Here is a 22,246-nt window from a genome sequence, read left to right on the forward strand (position 1 = left end):
AATGCTTATAGCTTGGGTACCACTGCTTTCCCCTTCTCCTGCCATTTTGGGGGGAGTTAGATGCCTATCTAACGGAACACTGATCAACATGAAGGAGTTATTCTGAAATAACAAGCGGAGCGTCCACACTACCAAACGTGTTATTTCTAAATCAGGGGCTGTTTATTTTGATATATTAATTCCTGCTTCCCTTGGGGGATAAGCTTAGTTTGAAATAGTTATTTTGGGAGTTATTTTTTTGAATTTAGTTATTTTGAAATAATTTCCTAATGTAGACATGCCCTCATTTCTCCCTGTTCATCATACAGGGAATCTAGGTGCCTCACACAGGCATTTTAAATCACAATGTGTTCCTGTGATTTTTCCATATGCCTAAAAGTTAGGTGGTATTGTGAGCAATTATGAAGAAATCCATCTCCTTTTGTGCAGTCCCCATTTCTGGCTGTCAGAAGTTGCATCCCTGATCATCTTGGCTAATAGCTATTGATGAACCTGTCCTTCAAGAACTTACCTAATTATTTTTTAAATCCAGTGAAACTTTTGGTCTTCACAGTATCCCTTGGTAACAAGTACCACATACTGTTCAACTGAGCTTTGTGTGAAGAAAATGCTTCCTTTTGTTTGTTGTAAATGTGCTGCCTACTAATTTCCTTGTTGTGTTATTACAGGCAGTCCCCGACTTACGCGGATCCGACTTATGTCGGATTCGCACTTACGAACGGGGCTTTCTCGCCCCGGAGGTCGAGGTAGCGGATTGCTGCCTGTGAGCTCCGGGGCGAGAAAGCCCCGTTCGTAAGCTGCTCCAGTGCCCCTGGTCTGCTGGAGACCGTCTCCAGCAGACCAGGGGCACCGGGCGGGTTCCCGCGCTTCTGAGGTTTTGCCAGAGCAAAGCCTCAGAAGCGCGGGAACCGCCGCTGCTGCCGCTTGAGTCCCGGTGCCTGTGGTCTGCTGGGGACGGTCCCCAGCAGACCACAGGCACCGGGACTGAAGCCACAGCCGTGGGGGGGGGGGGGTGCCGCGCCTCTGAGACATTGCCAGAGCAAAGCCTCAGAGGCGCGGCACCCCGCTGCCGCTGCTGCTCTGCTCCCCGTGTCCCTGGTCTGCTGGGGGGGGGGGCGCAGATAGTGTGCCCCCCCCAGCAGACCAGGCTTTTGTTTTGGACCCTGGAGCAGAGCAGCTGGGGCACTGCCAATTGGTCCTGCAGCACCCGCTCTGGGCACTACTGGACCAACCCGGCAGCACCCCAGCTGCTCTGCCCCAGGTCCTGATTCAGCTGCTGCTGGTCAGTTTCAGCAGTGGCTGAATCAGGACGCCTGGGGCAGAGCAGCTGGGGCTGCTGGGTTGGTCCAGTAGCGCCGAGGAGCGAGGAGCCGCACTACTGGAGCAACCCAGCAGCACCCCAGCTGCTCTGCCCCAGGCGTCCCCAAGTCAGCCGCTGCTGAAACTGACCAGCGCTGACTACAGGAAGCCCGAGGCAGAGTTGCTCTGCCCCAGGCTTCCTGGAATCAGCGCTCATCAGTTTCAGCAGCAGCTGACCTGGGGAAGCTTGGGGTTCTTAAGTTGAATCTGTATGTAAGTCAGAACTGGCGGTCAGTTTCAGCAGCAGCTGAATCTGGACGCCAGTTCCGACTTACATACAGATTCAACTTAAGAACAAACTTACAGTCCCTATCTTGTACGTAACCCGGGGACTGCCTGTACATGAAGGAGTAAATAGTGTGTTCTTATTCACTTTCTCCTCATCATTCATAATTTTTTAAATCTCTGTCATAGCCACCCTTAAGTGTCTCTTTTCTAATATCAACAATCCCAGTCTTTTTCATTTCTTTTTACATGGAAGCTGTTCCATAACCTTGTTAATTTTTGATGCCCTTTTTTGTACCTTTTTATGAGATGCAGCAACCAGAACTTCATGCAGTATTCATGGTGCGGTCATATCTTAGATTTAAATAGTGGCATCAGCTATCCTTTGCCTAATGGTTTCTCACATTTTGTTCGCTTTTTTTTGACTGCCACTGCATATTGACTATCAGAGAACTATTCAAAATGACTCCAAGATCTCTTTATATTGAGTGGTAACCACTAATTTAAAAGCCATCCTATTGTATGTATGTTTGGGATATTTTTTCCCAATCTGCATTACTTCACATTTATCAATATTGAATTTCATCTGCCATTTTGTTTCCCAGTCACCCAGTTTTGTGAGATCCCTTTGTAACTCCTCACCGTCTGCTTTAGACTTACCTATCTTGAGTAATTTTGTATCCTCTGCAAACTTTGCCATCTCATTTTTTACTCATTTCCCCCATCATTTATTAATATGTTAAATAGGATTGGTCCTAGCACATATTTCTGGGGAACACTGCTATCTACCTTTCTCCATTCTGAAAACTGACCATTTCTTTCCTTTATTTCTTGTCTTTCAAGCAGTTACCAGCCCATGAAAAGACTTTCCCTTTTATCCCATGATTGCTTACTTTGCTTAAGAGCCTTTGGTAAGGGACTTTTTTGAAGGCTCCTCAAAATCCAAGTACACTCTACCCAAAAGATTACCCTTGTCTACATGTATGCTGACTCCCTCAAAAAATTCTAATACACTGATGAGGCAATATTTCCTTTTACAAAAGCAGTGTTGACTCTTCTCCCACAAATCATGTTTGTTTCCATCTCTGATAATTCTATTCTTCTGTTTCAACAATTTTTTCTTGAAAGTGCCAGGATCACCTCTGGAGTCTTTTAGCTATCATCCAGTCATCTGGTAAATAAGCCATTTTTTAAAAATAAGTTAAAATTATTTTAAATCCAAAAATTGCTTCTAATCCTCCTGTTATTTTTTGTGGTTTTACCATCACATTTTCCAGCTTTAAAAGAAAAAAATCTCCCTTGTTGCTGTGTAAAAAGGCTCATACAAACAAGAGAGGAAATTGACTTTATAGCAGCAAAAGTGGACTGAACTAGATACAAAGTGCTGTCAAATGTACAAACCAAATGCATTAGAAAATATAAAGAAAAATATTTGTTATAATAGATTAAAAAGTCTTGAAAGTTTTTAATTTTAAAAATTTAGGAAATCCTTTAAGACTAACTTCTAAGGTTGAATTTTAATGGAATAGAGTTTCTCTGCTGCCTCACCTCTCTGGAGTAGTAATCATTCATAATTTTTGCAGTGGTTTAATTACATATTTGTCATGTGAATCAAATTGGTCAGGTTCTGTACTTACAAAAAATCATCTTTATCATCTGTGTCTGGAAGGGCTATGCCAGGACCACCCCAGTGACATGGCTTTAGCACGTATAAGAGAGGAAACCGTAGGCTTTAACTCTTATGCAAACCCTGGTTCTCAAATTTCAGACTTATAGAATATGAAGATGGAAACTCCGGACACATTACAATAAAAACACCCGTTACATCTGTTCTATGTGAGCCTGCTTTTTGAGGCCTCGCAACACCTTTGTAGAATGTCCTGGAAAAAAAAGGTGGTTATTAGGAAAAAGTGCCAGCTTTTTTGGGAGTATTAATAACCCCACAGCGCTGAGATATAGTACAGGTGACTGAGGAGCTGACCCCCTGACCCCCTATATTGTTCTGGCAGGGGAAGGCCTCATATGGGAAGAAGAGCTGATACCAGGCTTAACTATTTAGGAGGTCCGTTGAAAGCGGACTGCTGCCAGGGCTGGCTGGCTCAGAGAATAAGCGCTAAATCATCCACCAACTGTGCGCTCCGCCATGGGATCAAAGCAAAAAAAAAAGAAATTTCCCTTGCTGGGCAACCAGTTCAACCTCTTCTTGCTGCCAAGCTCCTCCAAACCGCCCAGAAGCAGCCCATCCTGCCAGTGCTGTTTTTCTACCACTTCCCAGTGGTCTCTCCAATGTAGGCAGCCCCTGCTTCGCAGAATCACATGAAACAAAGAGAAGAGGAAACCCATGCTCGTGTGTGCTTGGCAAGGCCACATAGTTTGTGAGAGTTTTTATTATTCTCATTATTCTCATTACTATTTATTTTTATTATTATTATTATTATTATTATTATTACTACTAGGCTGTGTCTACACTGGCATGATTTTGCGCAAATACTTTTAATGGAAGAGTTTTTCCGTTAAAAGTATTTGCTCAAGAGAGTGTCTATATTGGCATGTGCCTTTGCGCAAAAGATTTGCTGTTGCACAAAAGCAGCCGTGCCCATGTAGATGCTCTATTGTGCAAGAAAGCTCCAATGGCCATTTTAGCCATCGGGTTTTCTTGCGCAAGAAACTGATGTTACCTGTCTACACTGGCCTCTTGTGCAAGAACACTTGCGCAAGAGGACTTATCCCTGAGCGGCGTGTCAGAGTATTTGTGCAAGAAGCACTAATTTTATACATTAAAACATCAGTGTTCTTACGCAAATACTCGCAGCCAGTGTAGACAGGCAGAATGCGCAAAATCTTGCCAATGTAGACACAGCCCTAAGCTCTAAGGGTATGTCTACACTGCCACCCTAGTTCGAACTAGGGTGGCTAACGTAGGCATTCGAAGTTGCAAATGAAGCCCGGGATTTAAATATCCCAGGCTTCATTTGCATCTTGCCGGGCGCCACCATTTTTAAATCCTACTTAGTGCAGACTCTGTGCCTGCGACTACACGCGGCACGGAGTAGGTAGTTCGAATTAGGATCTCTAATTCGAACTACTGGTACACCTCATTCCATGAGGAAGGATTTAAAAATGGCGGCGCCCGGCAAGATGCAAATGAAGCCCGGGATGTTTAAATCCCGGGCTTCATTTGCAACTTTGAATGCCTACATTAGCCACCCTAGTTTGAACTAGGGTGGCAGTGTAGACATACCCTTAGAGGCTCCATATTCTAGCATCTTTCATCTCTATCTTGTTGGCTTGCCTCTGGCCCACTGCAGCAGTGACCAAAAATGGTGCTGTCTAGTGGTTGTTGGGTGATCTATGTGAAATGAGTTGGAGATCTCAATCCAGTCCATTCTTAAAACCACTACACCCCTGGCACAACTTGTCAGCCTCTTTGGCAGTCTCCGTAGAAAGACCAAGGAAATGACTGGCTTAGGCAACTGGAGCAGTGCCCCCATCCCTTGAGGTGGTTCTGCCTGGGTAGGGATGGGGCAGCGTGCATTGTCACAGCCTGGCCTGTACTTGTTCTCTGGGTAAGTAAAAATCCAAAGCTACCAAAATGGCAGCACTCACATTCATTGAATTTCACAGAGAGCAGCAACTTTGAGAGGCATTTCAAAAATAAGACTCAGCTGTTCCTAAGTAAAGGAAGTAACCCTTTGACGTAGAGTAGCTGTAACCCTCCTCATATTTGGGCTTCTTTCCGATACAGTGAAGTACATTGGTACAGACAGATCTCCTCGGTATGCCAGCCATACTAAGACTTTCTAACTACCTGTGATTATGAAGATTTTAGTGCTTCAGTACGGTCTCAGATGGCAAGAATGCACAGAGAAGTTACTGGAAGTGATTCCTCATTTTTCTCTGATGATGCTATCTACCAACCAAAATACATTGATTTTTTTGTTTGGGGATGTACTAGGAATCTGGATAGTGCACTGGCTTCCTGCCTTCACCTTGAACATTTTTTTTCACTCCCAGGCACAGAAATACACAACAGCTTCTTAAAAATGAAGAAGTGGTGACACCTAGTGGTGCATCAGACATAATAATTTCTTATTTCCTAGGGTATTCTTTCATATTGTTTTCAGTAGAAATATTAGTCTGATTGTAATGTGAGATACGTGGATACCATCACTATGTGCCTGTAATCACCAAATCAGCCTCTGATTTACATTAAAACTCCCTTTTAATGATGAAGCTGCTGCTGATGCTGCATCAGACAATTGTGTCTCTCCACATAATGTCACGTTCCTTAAAACACAGTATGTAGTCCGCTATCCACTTCCTAATAAATGTGACACTGTGCTAAAAAAACAGCAGTGTGTATAGAAAGCAGGTTAAATGCTTTGAAATCTGACCACATTTATCCTTAAAGAAAAGAGTTGCAAGCATTCATTGAGTTTAGATGGGCTCAGAGTTGCAGACATTTTCTTCAGAGCTTCTGTATCAAGGCTGTTTTTATAATGTGACTCCAAACTATATCCTGTGGCATGCAGCAAATTCCTGGCAGGCTGTCTAATCTGACTCAGTGGTTGGCAAATTCTTTTGTCTTTGAAGACTACACAGAGATTGCCTTGGTCAGCAGCAGTCAAAGTTCTCACGCTGGCTTTAATACTATGACAAGAAGTCACAGTGAAAAGCAACAAATCAGTCTAGACATGCATCATGAAGATATGGTTCCTTCCTAACAGTGGCAAGTCTTGGTCATTTTTCAGAGAAACAGAATAATGTAATGTTTTAATAATGGCTACCAGCCTCCAATCATTCAAGATCAGCTAATGGAAATCTTTCTTGGCTTGATGGGCTAATTGGTTGGATACCGGCCACATTTTATCATAGGAACCTGTTGCAATGCAGTCAAAATATCATTGAGTGTTGCTTTGGCCTCTGTGTGCATGCTTGTTTGTATCTGTAAGAGTTGGTAGCGGTGCAACTTCCCAGCTTCATGTCCATATTTGTGCATAGTACATTAAGCAGAGTTTCCACTGCCCTCAGTGAGAGAGAAAAAATATCCCTCGTTTCTGGTACAGCTTGTGATTTTTTTATGCGTCGTTTCCACAATATATGGATGGAAACTGAAACATTGGACAATGCTTTGGTGTTTTTATCTAAAGACTTATTTTACCATACAAACCGATTAGTACCCATAACTTCTCTCATGTTCTGTCTCAGGTATTTATTAATCCAATTAATCCAAAACAAGTGAATTTAAAAGGACCCTAATTTCATCTTTCCAGGTTTTAGCAGGAGACTTATCCTGTGCCAGTGCTAATAACCATTTCTCTTGCTTTTCAAATAATTGAATCTGCTTAAAAATTAGTTTTATTTAGTGTACCTTCTAAAGCAGGACTACTCAACATGCAGCCCGTGGGCCACATGCAGCCCGTGGCCCATTTGTTTGCAGCTCACAGGGCGGTTTGGGTTTACGCAGGGCTCAACATGCAGCCCTCAGGTGGGATCCTTTGAACATGGCCTCCATTGGGAACACGCTCCACAACAGCGAGGCATCTCCCAGGCGGGGTGAGCATTGAAAGATGCAAGCGGACGGGCTGGCTGGAACAGACGGGTACAGGGTGTCGGCATTTCTAACCCTCAGGGAGGAGATGCCGGGAGTGCAGGGGCATTGTGGGAAGTGCTTTGTATTCATACCTGTCAGTGTGAAAGAAGCTATTTGCATATATATTTACATGTATATGCAACCACACTTAAGTTGCGGCCCTTGGCATGTGCTGTGAGTGTCATTGTGGCCCCCGGGGCTTCCAAAGTTGAGTAGCCCTGTTCTGAAGAGAGTACTGTTTTGTGAAAGTGGGCAAGTCAAATTGTCTAGCGGCTGCCCACAAAATGAGTTGGATATCCAGTGATCAAATGAATCACTTACAAATGGCTCGTCGGGGCTGGATATACTGGTGGATAGCAGGCCCACTGATGGGAAGGGGGGAAAGGGAGCAGTTGCCCCAGGGCCTGGCGATTCAAAGGGGCTCCAGGCTCCCAGCCACCGCTGTGGCAGCAGTAACAGCCAGAGCCCCAGGCCTTTTAAGTCACCACTGGAGCACCACCCTGCATGCTCTGGACAGCGCTAAGGGCTGAGGGGGCCCAACACCACATGCCGGGCAGTGCTGAGGACTGTCAGGGTGGTCAAACACTGGAATAAATTGCCAAGGGAGGTTGTGAAATCTCCATCTCTGGAGAAATTTAAGAGCAGGTTAGACAGACACCAATTGGGGATGTTCTAAATGGTGCTTGGTCCTGCCATGAAGGCAGGGGACTGGACTTGATGACTTTTCAAGGTCCCTTCCAGTTCTAGTGTTCTATGTTTCTATGATTCCACTGGAGGCCCCACCCTTTCATGGAGCCCCACCCCCAACCTTGCCCAGGAGCCCAATGAAGCTGTCAGCCCCCCTGGGGGATAGAAAGTCAAGCTGTGATTAGATCAGTTCACTGGGCACCTGGATATCTGGGTTCTATATTGCATCTTCTGCAGATCTGCCACATTGCCTTCGGTGAGTCATTTTACTACTTTGCGTCAGTCTAACCTTCTGTAAAATGGAGGTTCATTCATGTTTAAGATGCTTGACTGGGAGGTCCTGCAGAGATCCAAAGTACAGTAGACTGTCACTGTTATGAACCTGTTGGGAATGTTTGTAATTATGAACAAAATATTATGGGTGCTGTTTCAACATTTACATCTGAACATTGACTTAATACAGCTTTGAAAATGTACTATGCAGAAGAAAAAGCTGCTTTCACTATTTTTTGTAAGTATTTACATTTAACTCAGTATTGTGCTGTCTGCTTTTTTGTTGGTTGGTTGCTTGCTTGGTTGTGTCTGCTGTTGTCTGATTGAATCCTCCTGGTTCCAAATAATGTGTGTTTTTAATCGTTTAGTTTGTAACTGTGGTGGTTGTTACTCTGAGGTTCTCCTGTAATCTTGTTGTTTATGATCACTAGTCAATTGTACCCAAGCCACTGATGAAAGAGGGGGAAAAACAAGAAATGAAGGACTGATAATTTTAACTTTTAACAAATACTGCCCCCATACTCCTCCTATGTAAAGCAATCGTTGATAGCACATGTACTATGGCCAGGTACTGCTAGACATCTTGAGAACCATTTGTTCTATTTTACGTTTGTCAATCTCTCCATGGTCTCTGTGCAGCTCCTACATTTTAAAAGGTTAGAAATTCCAATCTCTGTCCCTTCACAGCATGTAGGAGAAATAGCTTGGCAGGTTTACAATGGGAAGGAGATGTTGTATGTTACTTTATATGAATGAATAGCTATGTAGAAGAATTTATTGGCATAAAGCTAAGTGGAAAAAATGACTTTTGCCTTTAGTTCCAATGGCGGTGATCTTTCTTATCTCTTGCAAGAGTGAGTCATATAACATAGGGTCAGCTCCTCAGAAGCCTCTCATTTAACAAGCCTCTCCTTATTGACTGACACCTTTATTGTTCTGATGGAAGGAACTGTTCTGAAAGGTCAGTAAGGGTACATTTACCCAGCAGTGGTATTTCAGAATAATGTCAGTTATTCTGAAATAACAAAGAGTGCGTCAACACTACAAACCTTTATTTCAAAATAATGCTGAGCTGGAGGACTTCTTACTCCAACTCATGGTAACCTTCATTTTACGAGGAGTAAGGGAAGTCAAAAGGAGTGTGTTCTTCCTTTGACTTCCTGCTGTGTAGACAGTGCCAAAAATTGAGTTAAGCTATTTCAACCTCAGCTGCGCAATTCCAACTTTAGTCCTGCTGTGTAGTCATACCCTCAGGAGGAGGCGGTCTCTGGGGTAACAGAGCCAATCCCATGGAGCTCTTTGAATATCAGGATAGCACCGGACTAGATTCTGCATTCTGTGGGGAGCTAGTGCAGACAGTAGATCACTGAAGGTACATCTACACAGCAGGGCTAAAGTTGAATTAAGCTACGCAACTTCAGGTATGTCAATTGCATAGCTGAAGTTGAAATAGCTTAACTCAACTTTTGACACTGTCTACACAGTGGGAAGCTGAAGGAAGAACACTCTTCCTTCCACTTCCCTTACTCTTCGTGAAATGAGGGTTACAGGAGTCGGAGTAAGAAGTCCTCCAGCTCGACATTATTTTTAAAAAAACGGCTTGCTGTGTAGACATGCTCTTTGTTATTTCAGAATAAAATAGTCTCTCTGTCAGTGTCTTTAAAGCTCTATGGGAGGCCTTTCTATCACTGTTGTATCTATTTTATGTTGTATTGAGACTCCAACCCTTCCTCAGCTTTGCCAACAATGCTAGTCTTGATTTCCCATTTGTCACGTTTCCCAGCTAGCACCTTTGTGCATTCTCCCCTGCCACCGTAACGTATAGGAGCCCCATCAAAATCCTCAAGACCATCACATTGTCCTTTAAGTCTCTCCCATAAATTCACCTGTGTCGCAATGCCTACGCAGTTCAAAAAGGGTTAGGCAGCTGATGGGCTGTAACCACTTCTAATCAGGCCAATCATTGTTACCTCCTGCTCTCCCAATCTGTTGTCTCATAGGGTACGTCTAGACTACATGCCTCCGTCGACGGAGGCATGTAGATTAGCCAGATCGGCAGAGGGAAATGAAGCCGCGATTAAAATAATCGCGGCTTCATTTAAATTTAAATGGCTGCCCCGATCTGCCGATCAGCTGTTTGTCGGCAGATCGGGGCAGTCTGGACGTTCCCCTGTCGCCAGAAAACCCTTTTGTCGACCGCCCCGTTATGCCTCGTGGGAGGAGGCATAAATTTAATTATTTTAATCGCGGCTTCATTTCCCTCTGCCGATCTGGCTAATCTACATGCCTCCGTCGACGGAGGCATGTAGTCTAGACGTACCCTCAGAGTATACTTAATTTGTAAACTCTTTGAGGGCAGGGACAGTCTTTGTTCTGTTTAGACTCTGTGGCTCAGAGACTCTTTGGCAAAAGGTCCCCTGTTCTTTGCCAGCTCCTCACATCTCAGGATAGATAAACTCACTAAGGATGTAATAGTGTAGTTGATTAACCAAGTAATCAATAAGCAAAAGCTTATAGGTTAATGCTATAGACTACATGTATTCCTCCACATCCCCTCCTCCCCCGCCGGTAAATTTTTTAGCAGTCTGGATAGCAGCCCGGCTCAATCCTAGCTCACGCCAGGTCCAGGACCTACCCCTGCCGTGGCTCTGCATTTAAAGTGTATTAGGAGCTGGACAGGTAGACAGCCCAGTTCAGTTCCAATACAGAGACAGCAGCAGGGAGTGGCAGGGGGATCCTTGGGAGTGAGGTGCACTGGCTGTTGGCCTTACCCCCAGGAACTATAGAATAGTCAACTCACCGATAAGAATTCATGAGGTTACTCAACTAGTCGATTAACCGATATTTAACATCCCTAAAACTCACTACACCAGACACAAGTTTTAGAAGGTATCATCGATAAAGTGTAACATGGACGATGTTGTCAGTCTGGCGGGGTTGTCCCCATGGGTTCCTGCTCTGTCAATGATGATAACCAAAAGGCTGCTTGTGTGTGTACTCAATGGTGTGTGCTGTGTTGACTTACGCACTTAGTCACCACGGCAGACCCCAAAGACCACAAATCAGATGAGGTTCGAAGGTGCCCAGTCAGGTTTATAGTTAAGTGAAGTACAATAATAATGGTTAGTAGACTCTACCAAATCACCACATTTATGTACTTATAACAATAGACTCAGCTCAACCAGTGGGAGATCCCCACTGCCCTCCCCAGTTGGACAAAGACTATCCCCCCAAGACACCACTTTATATACAGATACCAACAAGTTACACATCACTCCTGGCATTGTCAGGTTACCACCCTGTGATGCTACTTATTTACCACCCATCGCTGTACCTCGTGGTTTGATTAGATCATCTCTAGACTGTGACTAGTCAAGATTCATAATCATTGTGAGATGCATGTATAGTAATATTTAAGGAATAGTGTATTTATTTTTTAAATATTCTTGGGGTAAAAGTTAAGCTATGTCTACACTATTGCCTGTGTTGGCAAAACATTTCACCTCCCCACCCCTGAGTGACAAACATTACACTGACATAAGCACTCGTGTACCCAGTGTTATGTCATTGGAGGAACTTCTGCTGACATACTCTGCTGGTGCAAGCAACCAAAGCTGTCTTCACTGTATTGGGACAGCTGCCCTGCTGCAGCACTGTACATGTAAACATGACATTAACCAGGGGATAACGTATCTCGGCTATGCCCCTTTCAGGCAGTGGAAAGTTGTCAGCCTGCCCTTTCTAGCTGGCGACACAATGCAAGGCTGTTATTTAACCCTGAACAATGCTAAGATTTGCAGTCAATAACAATCAAAAAACAATTACAAATAATCAAAACCACTTGAAGGCAAAAAAGGAATGGCTCAGCAAGACATGGGTTTGCCTTATCTGCGGATAGAAACAAAAGACTGTTTTCAGTAAAAACACAGAGGAGGGAGAAGCACTTATTATCCATTCACTGAGAAAACCCCTTGTGGAGCAGAGGAAGGAGGAGGTTTCATTAACTAGCCAGCTCCACAACAGACTGAACTTCTGGGTGGGGGGAACCTCCTTTATTAAATAGGAAAGATAATTATTTAAGTATATATAGATTTGATTATTGGTTTTGTATTGGAACCATTTGTTTCCACAACTTTCTCTCATGTCTAGTGACATCTTTAGTCTTTCTTTAATAAGCCTCCTTTATTATAAGTGCTCACAAATGCTGTGCGGTTTAAGGTAAAACTATCAGACTGTGCCTTTGGGTGCGAAGGATCTGGGATGTCTGTGAGTAGCCGCTCTCAGGGCTGAATATCACAAGGGAAGGGCACATCTATTGGCCTAACCCAGAGCAGAGTGACTTAAGATGGCTGAACAGCTGATAGCATTAGGGTGTGGCCACCCAGGCAGACACAGGCAAAGACTCCCTCATGCTGGAGGCAAGGGGGGGTAGGTCTACATTACAGAGGGTTTTTTTCGGAAAAACAACTGTTTTTCCAAAAAAAGTCAATTACATCCACACTGCAGTCACATTCTTCCAAAAGAAAATCGAAAGAGCAGAGGGGGTGTTTTTGATATTGGTAATCCTCATTCTGCGAGGAAGAAGCCTTTTTCCGAAAGAGCTCTTTTGGAAAAAGGCGTGTGTGGACGGGTAAGAGGGAGTTCTTTCGAAATAGAAAAGAGGAAAAAGCATAGGTGCCCTGGTGGCCACTCCGTCCATAGCAATCACAGTTGAAACGCGAGAGAGCATCCATTCAGTGTGGACGCTATCTTTCGAAAAAGCAAATAGCTTTTTCGATAAACTTTTGCAGTGTGGATGCTCTCTTTCGGAAGAAGTTTTTTCATAATATCTCTTCCAGAAAAGCTTCTTCCAAAAGAAGCCTGCAATCTAAACATAGCTGGGGTGACAACTCTCTGTTCTGGCCTGAGAACCGCCTCAGATAGTACCTAGCACAAAGGGGTTAAAGCTTCTATGTGCTTCTATAATCCAAGTAAAAAACAGTAATAATAATGGAGTCAGTTCACCTTTGCTATTTTAGCTTCCTCGTTTTGTTAGCTCTTCCTTTTTAGACAAGCTTTTCATTTTCCTGGTTTGGGGGTCAGAATAACTGTCTTTTCCTGAGTCTTTGGATCATGTTCTACCATATTTAACTGATTTGTTGGTTTTCTGTTGTTAGACACTTTCAAAGCAAACACCATCACCATCTGCATTCCTAAACTGATAACAGGATTTTATTGTTAAAATATCTTGACCAAAATTTTTTTTTAAAGTTAAAACAAAACATTAAAAAAATTGCTGTCCTGCTAAGACTTGAATGGAGGCCTGTCATAGCTGGTTAGCCAGGGAAAAACATCAGACTTCCCTACTCTGCTTCAAGTTTTAATGGCATCTTCAGGGGAAATAAAACTGAAGGAGAATCTATTTTTCCAATAGCATCTTTTGGATCAAATGATAAAGTATCCTCCATGTGTGTACCTGGAAACTTTTGCCTGCATACTTTGGGTTAAATCCATCCACAGGTCTCAATTCTAGAGTAGAAGTGTGTGGGGGAGAACATGGGCATCAAGTGTAACGGGTGGGGGAAGGCACTACCTTCCCAAATTGCCAGCCTGGCCCTGCCCACACTCCACCTCCAGAATGCCTACTATGCTCCTGGCCAGGGAGGCTGGTACTCTGGCCCAGGACACTGGAGCTGCTCCACCCACCCTCCTTCCTCCCAATGCTCTGGGGCAGGGAGGCTGGAGCGCACATGCCCTCCCTGTGGTGGGGGGAGGGGTGTGTGGAAGCAGCTTGGCTCCTTTGGGGATCAGGCCTGGTGGGGGGCTGGAGGCTGGTCTCCCCCAGCCCTATCTTCACAAACCACCCACGGGGGTGGAGCTCATCTCCTTAGCCGCCCCCCTGGTCATGGAGTAAATGCTGAGTCATTCTATGGGTATGTCTACACTACCCTCCTAATTCGAACTAGGAGGGTAATATAGGCATACCGCACTTGCAAATGAAGCCCGGGATTTGAATTTCCCGGGCTTCATTTGCATGAAGCTGGCCGGCACCATTTTTAAATTTCACGTTTCACGAGGTGTACCGGTAGTTCGGAATAGGAATCCTAGTCCGAACTACCTAGTTCGAGCCCTGTGTAGCCGCGCTGCACGGGGTTCGAACCAGCGGGGTTTTAAAAATGGCGGCTCCCCGCTTATGCAAATGAAGCCCGGGAAATTCAAATCCCGGGCTTCATTTGCAAGTGCGGTATGCCTACATTACCCCGCTAGTTCGAACTAGCGGGGTAGTGTAGACATACCCTAGTTTGGATTAGGCTTCCTAATCCGAACTAGCTGTACTCCTCGTGGAATGGGTGTGTGCCTGCCTCTGGGGAATGGTAGGAGAGGAGGATTGGTCTGCGGGGGTGGTGTGCCTGGGAAGGGGAGGAGAAGGGGATTGGGTTGGGGTGTGCATGTGTGTGTGTGTCTGGCTTTGGGGAAGGGGAGGGGGACTGGGTTAGAGCAGGCTGCTCTTCTCCTTCCCCAAACAGTTGGCATGCTTCCTGAAATGCCAGGTCTGTCTCACCACTGGGGACTTTTCTCCTTGCTGTCTTCCTGCACAGTGGGAGATGGGGGAGGGAGTAGGAATCCTGGGACTGCATGCCAGCTCCAACTTCTCAGGAAGCACATGGATGTTGTGGGAAGCAGAGGAAGAGCACACGCTTCCTGGGAAGTTGGAGCTGGCACGCAGTCCTGGGACTCCTACACACACACACCCTGCGCAGGCAGTCAGCAGGGGGGAAGGAAGTCCCTAGCGGAGTGACAGACCAGGCATTTCAGGAAGTGCTCTTCACGCTGTCTCCACTGCTATTGTGGCTCTTCATCTGGAATGATTTGGCCACCCCTGTAATTAGGGAACCTCCAGAGACAAAGGAATAAATGAATTAATCTCTTTCAGGGATAGTCAATAAGTCTACCATGGGCCAAATCTAGACCACCAGACACTTTGAAATAGACCCTAACATATTTTTATTTACTTATTATCATCATGATTATTCTTATTTTGTATTATTTTCTCTGGAGTCAGGACCTTGACTGTACCTTGACCAGAAATTTGAACCTTGACAAAAACTAGTTGCTTCCCTCTCTACTGCTTGAGCTAAAGAGGCAGGTTCTGTAGGTGATGTCTGTAACAGATTTCCATGCTCCATGGTGGTCACATAAAACATACCGACTAGTGGGTTATCCTTACATACACACCCTGACACCTACTAGGCCCACCAAGGGCGGGGGAGGCAAAGAGGGCAGCTGCCCTGGGGCCTGGTGATTTAAAAGGGCTCAGGGTTCCCGGCCACTGTCACCACTACAGACGCAATGCCAGTAGCCAGAGCCCCGTATCCTTTAAATCACTTCTGACGCTGTGGGCAGCCCTGAAGGGTCGGCTGGGGGAGGCTGGCCCACAGCACAGTCCCTTTCGCCTGAAACACTGCCCCTTCCAAGGGCCTGAAGCCAGCCCCTTTCCGCCTCAGTGTACCCTCTAAGATTTCCCATCCGTGAGCAGAGTGAGTTTTGTCTCATGCACCAATACTGACGTCATGCGCGCTTGTTCGGATATGTGCCACTGTGACACCCCCCAGTTACTAACAAAATTATGTGAGTGTGTATAACAATTTAAATTATGTATATAAGAAAAAATACTAACCCAAGGGATAATTAACAAGGTGCGTGACACTGCGGTAGAGGAATCAGGACGGGGGGAGTTCGGGCCAGGGGGTGTAGGATTCATGACAGGTGGGAGCTCAAGATAGGGACTTGAGAGGTCAGGGAGGTGGCAGCTCATTTTGTGGGTGGTGGCTGGAGCTGGACTGCCCATTCCTCCAGCATTTCCTTGCAGGGGGTGGGCCCAGGACTGGGTTGCCCAACCCTCCCTTCTTTCCCCCAGAAGCTGCTCGCTGGAGTGAAGCAAAGCTGGCTGGTGCTGCAGCCAACAGCCAGAGGAAACATTTGGGGATTACACGATGGCCTCAGATCCAGCGGAGCTGCTGCCACTGCCCACCATGTAATGGCCACAGTCGCTGGAGCTGCCGCCGCCACCCACCACCCAGTTCTGGCCGGGCCTGCCACAGCAGCCACTGCCTGCCACGTGGCCCTGTCAGCCAGGCTGCAGCATCCCGCCCGCTGTAGCTGGAATTGGGGCCAATGAGGCTGCCCTGGCATGGACAGCCTCACTGCGCCCCTGCTCCAGCCAGAGCAAAGGGGGCAGGGCACCCACACGCCTCCATGTGGCTCTACCAGAACCCACCAGGCTGCCACTGCCACCACCACTCACCTTCTGGTCCAGCAGGGAAGTGAGTGGTGGTGAGCGCTGCTGAACAGCTCTGCAGACAAGGTGGTGGGTGTCAAATTGCTTGAGCATGGCTGTGCAGGCAAGCAGCTTAGAGGGAACCCAAGCCTCCCCCAACCTTATCCAGCACCTCTTGAAGTCTATTGGCCACCCTAACCCCAACACTTCTACCATAGATATATAGGATGTAATTAAGCCAAAAAGTCTGATGTAGTAATGCTTAACCCTAGACAACAATGGAACACAAGTTTATCATTAACCAATCTGAACATTAAAATTGCTTAAGTCCTCTCTCTCTCGCTCTCTCTCACTCTCTCTCATGTGAACACCCTTATGTAAGCTTCAGGAGGTAGCTGAGTTAGTCTGTACAGGAAAAAACAACCAATAGTCTGGTAGCACTTTATAGACTAACAAAACATGTGTCATGAGCTTTCGTAGGCACAGCCCACTTCTTCAGATGACCGGAGTTTTGAGATGACTGGAGTAGGCCTATGCTTCAGATGACAATATGTAAGCAATAAAGTGAAGAGTGTTATTTCACATACTCACATCATGTAGAATCTCTCTTTACATCTAGGAAAAGAAAATGTGCAAGCGCCCCAGTCCTCATGACAAGACTCTGAAAATACACATCATGGTTTGAAGCTTTTGGTGAGAAGAGGAAATAATTTTGAGTTGGGAGAGAGAGGGAAATAAGTTCTGAGATGTTACCATTTATCACCACTCTGTTTATTATCTCAGCATCAGTCACCTCTGCAACAGGAGATGGCATACACAGTTTTCTCTTAAGCTAGGTCCATGATATAGCCTTTTTTTTTTTCAGAAAAAGCTACACAAATTATGCTCTGCAATTTGCGTAGCTTTTTCAGATTGCTTTTCCGGAAGAGGCTTTTCCATCATTTAGCCCTGTCTAGACAGGGCTCCCTGAAAGAGTGCATTTGCTCTTCCACAAAAAAAAGTAGAAGAGCAAATGTGTTCCCTGGATACGGAAGAGTTTTTCCGGGATACCTCCAGGGTATCCCGGAAAAACCCCGCAGTCTAGACATACCCTTGGAGGGGTAGCCGTGTTAGTCTGTAACTAAAAAAACCTTAAACAATAACAATGGTCCTGTAGAACCTAAGAAACTAACCAAAAAATAGGAAGTTTTATGAGTTTTCATGGGCACAACCCACTTCTTAAAGTTTTCTCTTGTTGCATTTCAAAGTGGCTAGGAGTCCATGTGCCATGGGTAAAGAACAGAGCTACCATCATCAGTCCAATAGCCAGAACCTTGCTAGAGAGGACCCTGAAGGATGGCAAATCTCAGAATTACTGATCAAACCATATGGGCTGTGTCTAGACTGCATCCCTTTTCCGTAAAAGGGATGCAAATTAGACACATCACAATTGCAAATGAAGCGGGGATTTAAATCCCCCCCCCCGCTTCATTTGCATAAACATGGCTACCGCTTTTTCCTGGCTCGGAGCTTTGCCGGAAAAAAGCGCCAGTCTAGATGGGGATCTTTCGGAAAATAAAGCCTTTTCCGAAAGATCCCTTATTCCTTTTTTTAAGAGAAGGCTTTATTTTCTGAAAGATCCGCGTCTAGACTGGCGCTTTTTTCCGGCAAAGCTCCGAGCCAGAAAAAAGCGGCAGCCAAGTTTATGCAAATGAAGCGGAGGGGATTTAAATCCCTGCTTCATTTGCAATTGCGAGGTATCTAATTTGCATCCCTTTTACGGAAAAGGGATGCAGTCTAGACACAGCCATGCTGTGCCCATGTTTCTCCAGCAGTGAGGTTTCAAAAGAAAGGGAGAAAAGCTCCATTTTCTGTCCCCTTTTGTGTGTGTTTATCTGGTTTTATCTTCTAGGAAATTTGATCTGCCTTAACAACAATAGCTCCACAGTGTCTCAAACAACTGCTCCTTTCTCCAGAAAAGACAGTTAATACCAACTCATAAAACACCAACAAGACTGTCAAATGGAGGAGTCTTTGTTGGCAGCTAAAAGGAAAAGGAATAAGGGATATTGTTAAAATGAAAGCCTTACATAATACTTGAGACAAGGTGGATGAGGTAATATCTTTTATTGGCCCAACTTCTACTGGTGAGAGAGACAAGCTTTCAAAGAACTTGGTCCAGTAATAAATATTACCTCACCCCCCTTGTCTCTCAAATATCCTGGGACCAACACAGCTTTCTTAACACTTCACATGTCAAACACTTTAACTGTTTTTCCATCTTCCCCTGTACTATTGATCAAAGGTTTTTAACGAGGGTTGTTACAATGGAAGTCGCCAGGATGACTTGCCCCAAAACTCCAGATTGCATTTTATAGTTTAATAGTAAACAATGGTTTTATTGACATCTTATCCCTTGTTTGGCTGGAGCCACCTTCCTTTTAAACACAACAGATTTCCTCCCATGTCCCTCTAAAGCAAATGAGATTAAGGGCCTGGGCCTGCTCCCAATGATATCACTGGAATAATCTTTGGACCTCAAATTGGTACTTCTTGATCATTGCCCTGAAGATTATCCTAGCCTGAGGAAGGATCTCCTCAGTGGTGAGGCCTTACCTGGGGAATCCTTTTGCCAAAGGTGCCTGTTGGAACTTCTTGCTGGCCATTTTCAGGCCTTGCTGTCAGATTCTTTCTCTTGGGATCATTTTCTCTAAAGCACTTATTTTATCAAAAGACTGTTATGGGGGCGATTTTAATCATCACTGACTTATAAAAGTCAAAAGCTTCAGGGGGTAGCTGAGTTAGTCTGTACAGGATAAACTTTAAAAATAACACATGGTCTGGTAGCACTTTAAAGACTAACAAAACATGTAGATGGTATCATGAGCTTTCGTGGTCATCTGAAGAAGTGGACTGTGCCACGAAAGCTCATGATACCATCTACATGTTTTATAATAATAGAAATGTAGCCGTGTTAGTCTGGTGTAGCTGAAGCAAAATACAGGACTATGTAGCACTTTAAAGACTAACAAGATGGTTTATTAGATGATGAGCTTTCGTGGGCCAGACCCACTTCCTCAGATCAAGTAGTGGAAGAAAATAGTCACAACCATATATACCAAAGGATACAATTAAAAAAAATGAACACATATGAAAAGGACAAATCACATTTCAGAACAGGAGGGGAATGCGGGGGGGAGGGGGGAGAAAGGAAGGAAGGTAAGTGTCTGTGAATTAATTATATTAGAGGTAGGGAGAGTTAGATGTCTGTGAGCTAATGGTATTAGAGGTGATAATTGGGGAAGCTATCTTGGTAATGGGTAAGATAGTTAGAGTCTTTGTTCATTCCTTCCCGGAGAGTGTTGAATTTTAACATGAATGACAGTTCAGAGGATTCCCTTTCAAGTGCAGATGTAAAAGGTCTTTGTAGCAGAATGCAGGTGGTTAAGTCATTGAGAGAGTGTCCTTTCTGGTTAAAATGGCAAGAAACTGGTTTTTCTTTGTGATCTTGTCTGATATCTGTTTTGTGGGCATTAATCCTTTGGCGAAGTGTCTGAGATGTTTGTCCAATGTACATAGCAGATGGACACTTTCGGCACATGATAGCATAAATTATATTTCTGGATGCGCAGGAATATGTGTTCTTGATCTTATAACTCACTTGGTTAGGCCCAATAATGGTATCAGCAGAATGAATATGTGGACAAAGCTGGCAACGGGGTTTGTTGCAAGGGAAGGTACCAGGGTTGGTATTAGTGTGGTATGTCCTGTGGTTGTTGGTAAGAATCATCTTGAGGTTAGGTGGTTGTCTATAGGGGTATGTCTACACTACAAAGTTAGTTCGAACTAACGGAGGTTAGTTCGAACTAACTTTAATAGGTGCTACACTAGCACTCCGCTAGTTCGAATTTGAATCGAACTAGCGGAGCGCTTAGTTCGAACTAGGTAAACCTCATTTTACGAGGACTAACGCCTAGTTCGAACTAGCTAGTTCGAACTAAGGGCTGTGTAGCCCTTTAGTTCGAACTAGTGGGAGGCTAGCCCTCCCCAGGTTTCCCTGGTGGCCACTCTGGCCAACACCAGGGAAACTCTATGCCCCCCTCCCGGCCCCGGACCCCTTAAAGGGGCACGGGCTGGCTACGGTGCCCGTGCCAGGTGCAAGCCTGCCAGCACCCAGCTAGCAGACCCTGCACCTGGCACGGCACAGAGCCACCCACCCGATGCCCCCCAGCCCACCCTCTCTTGCCGGGACCAGGCTGGCGGCTCCCGGGAGCTTGCCCTGGACCGCAAGAGGCGGGCACCTTCCTGGGCTAGTGCGGACATCGTGGACCTCGTCCACGATCTCCGCACTAGGCACAGGAAAGTGGCCGTCTAGGGCAGGAGAGCTGCCAGCCTGGCCACCCAGGACCAGGTGTGCATGAAAATCAAGGGGGTCCACTGAGACCCCCGACCCTGAGCCCTGAGCTTACAATGGCCGTCCTGGGTCAGACCAAAGGTCCATCTAGCCCAGTAGCCTGTCTGCCGACAGCGGCCAACCCTAGGGACCCTGGAGGGGATGGACCGAAGACAATGACCAAGCCATTTGTCTCGTGCCATCCCTCTCCAGCCTTCCACAAACTTTGGGCAGGGACACCACTCCTACCCTCTGGCTAATAGGACTCCATGGACCCAACCTCCATCACTTTATCTCACTTCCCTTTCAACTCTGTTCTAGTTGTAGCCTTCACAGCCTCCTGCAGCAAGGAGTTCCACAGGTTAACTATTTGCTTTCTGAAGAAGAACAACTTTCTCTTACTAGTTTCAAGCCTGCTACCCATTCCTTTCCTTTGGTGTCCTCTAGTCCTTCTTTATGGGAACTCAGGAAGAACTTTTCTGAATGCACCCTCTCCACCCAACCCCTGCTTTTAGAGACCTCTATCCTGTCCCCCCTCCGTCTCCTCTTTTCTAAGCTGAACAGTCCCAGTCTCTGTAGCCTTTCTTCATCTGGGACCTGTTCCCAACCCCTGATCATGTTAGTTGCCCTCCCCTCTCCCAGCCTTTCTCTTCCCCTCTCCCACCTCCTTTTCCCAGTCTCCCCCAGTTTTTTTTCAGTAAAGACAGAGTCAATGTTGGAAGAAACGTTATCTTTATTTTGTACATCAATAAGAAGGGGGGCTAAGGAAGGGTAAGTGGAAGGAGGTGAGGGAGGAATGGGGTACGAGCCCCCGATGGGGAGGACTGGGCTGGCTCTGCGGGCTTCTGGGGGTGGAAGCTCTCCTGCAGCCCCCCAATTACTCCCTCTCCCCAGATGGCAGCCTGCGGCAAGTGCAGCCGAGCTGATGGCCGAGTGGTGTGATGTGCCCAGTGTGGGCACTCAGGGCACTCCAAGCCAGAACTTCTTTGCAAGCGGGGCACCCCTTAGAACTGTGTGTCCGGGGTGGGGGTCGGGACCCTTTAAGCGCAGCCCTCGGCTAGCCTGAGACAGCATCTCCATGCTCTAAGTCCTCCTTTTATGCCCTGCCGGCACTGCTTCCGGCCATCCTTAAGCCCTGTTCAGAGTCCACTCAATGTGGACTTGCTAGTTCGAACTAGCAAAACGCTAGTTCGAACTAGTTTTTAGTTCTAGATGCGTTAGTTCGAACTAGCTTAGTTCGAATTAACTAAATCGAACTAAGTTAGTTCGAACTAGCGCTGTAGTGTAGACGTACCCTGTCTGTCTCCCAGAGCCTCTTGGAGTTTTGTATCCTGTTCCAGTATAGGCTGTAGTTTATTGATAATATGTTGGACAGGTTTACGTTGAGGGTTGTAGGTGATCTGCACTTGACAGGGAATCCTCTGAACTGTCATTCATGTTAAAATTCGACACTCTCCGAGAAGAAATGAACAAAGACTCT

The sequence above is a fragment of the Pelodiscus sinensis genome, chromosome 1 (genome assembly GCF_052426305.1).
Source record: "Pelodiscus sinensis isolate ZL-2025 chromosome 1, ASM5242630v1, whole genome shotgun sequence".
In the NCBI taxonomy this organism is placed as follows: domain Eukaryota; kingdom Metazoa; phylum Chordata; order Testudines; family Trionychidae; genus Pelodiscus; species Pelodiscus sinensis.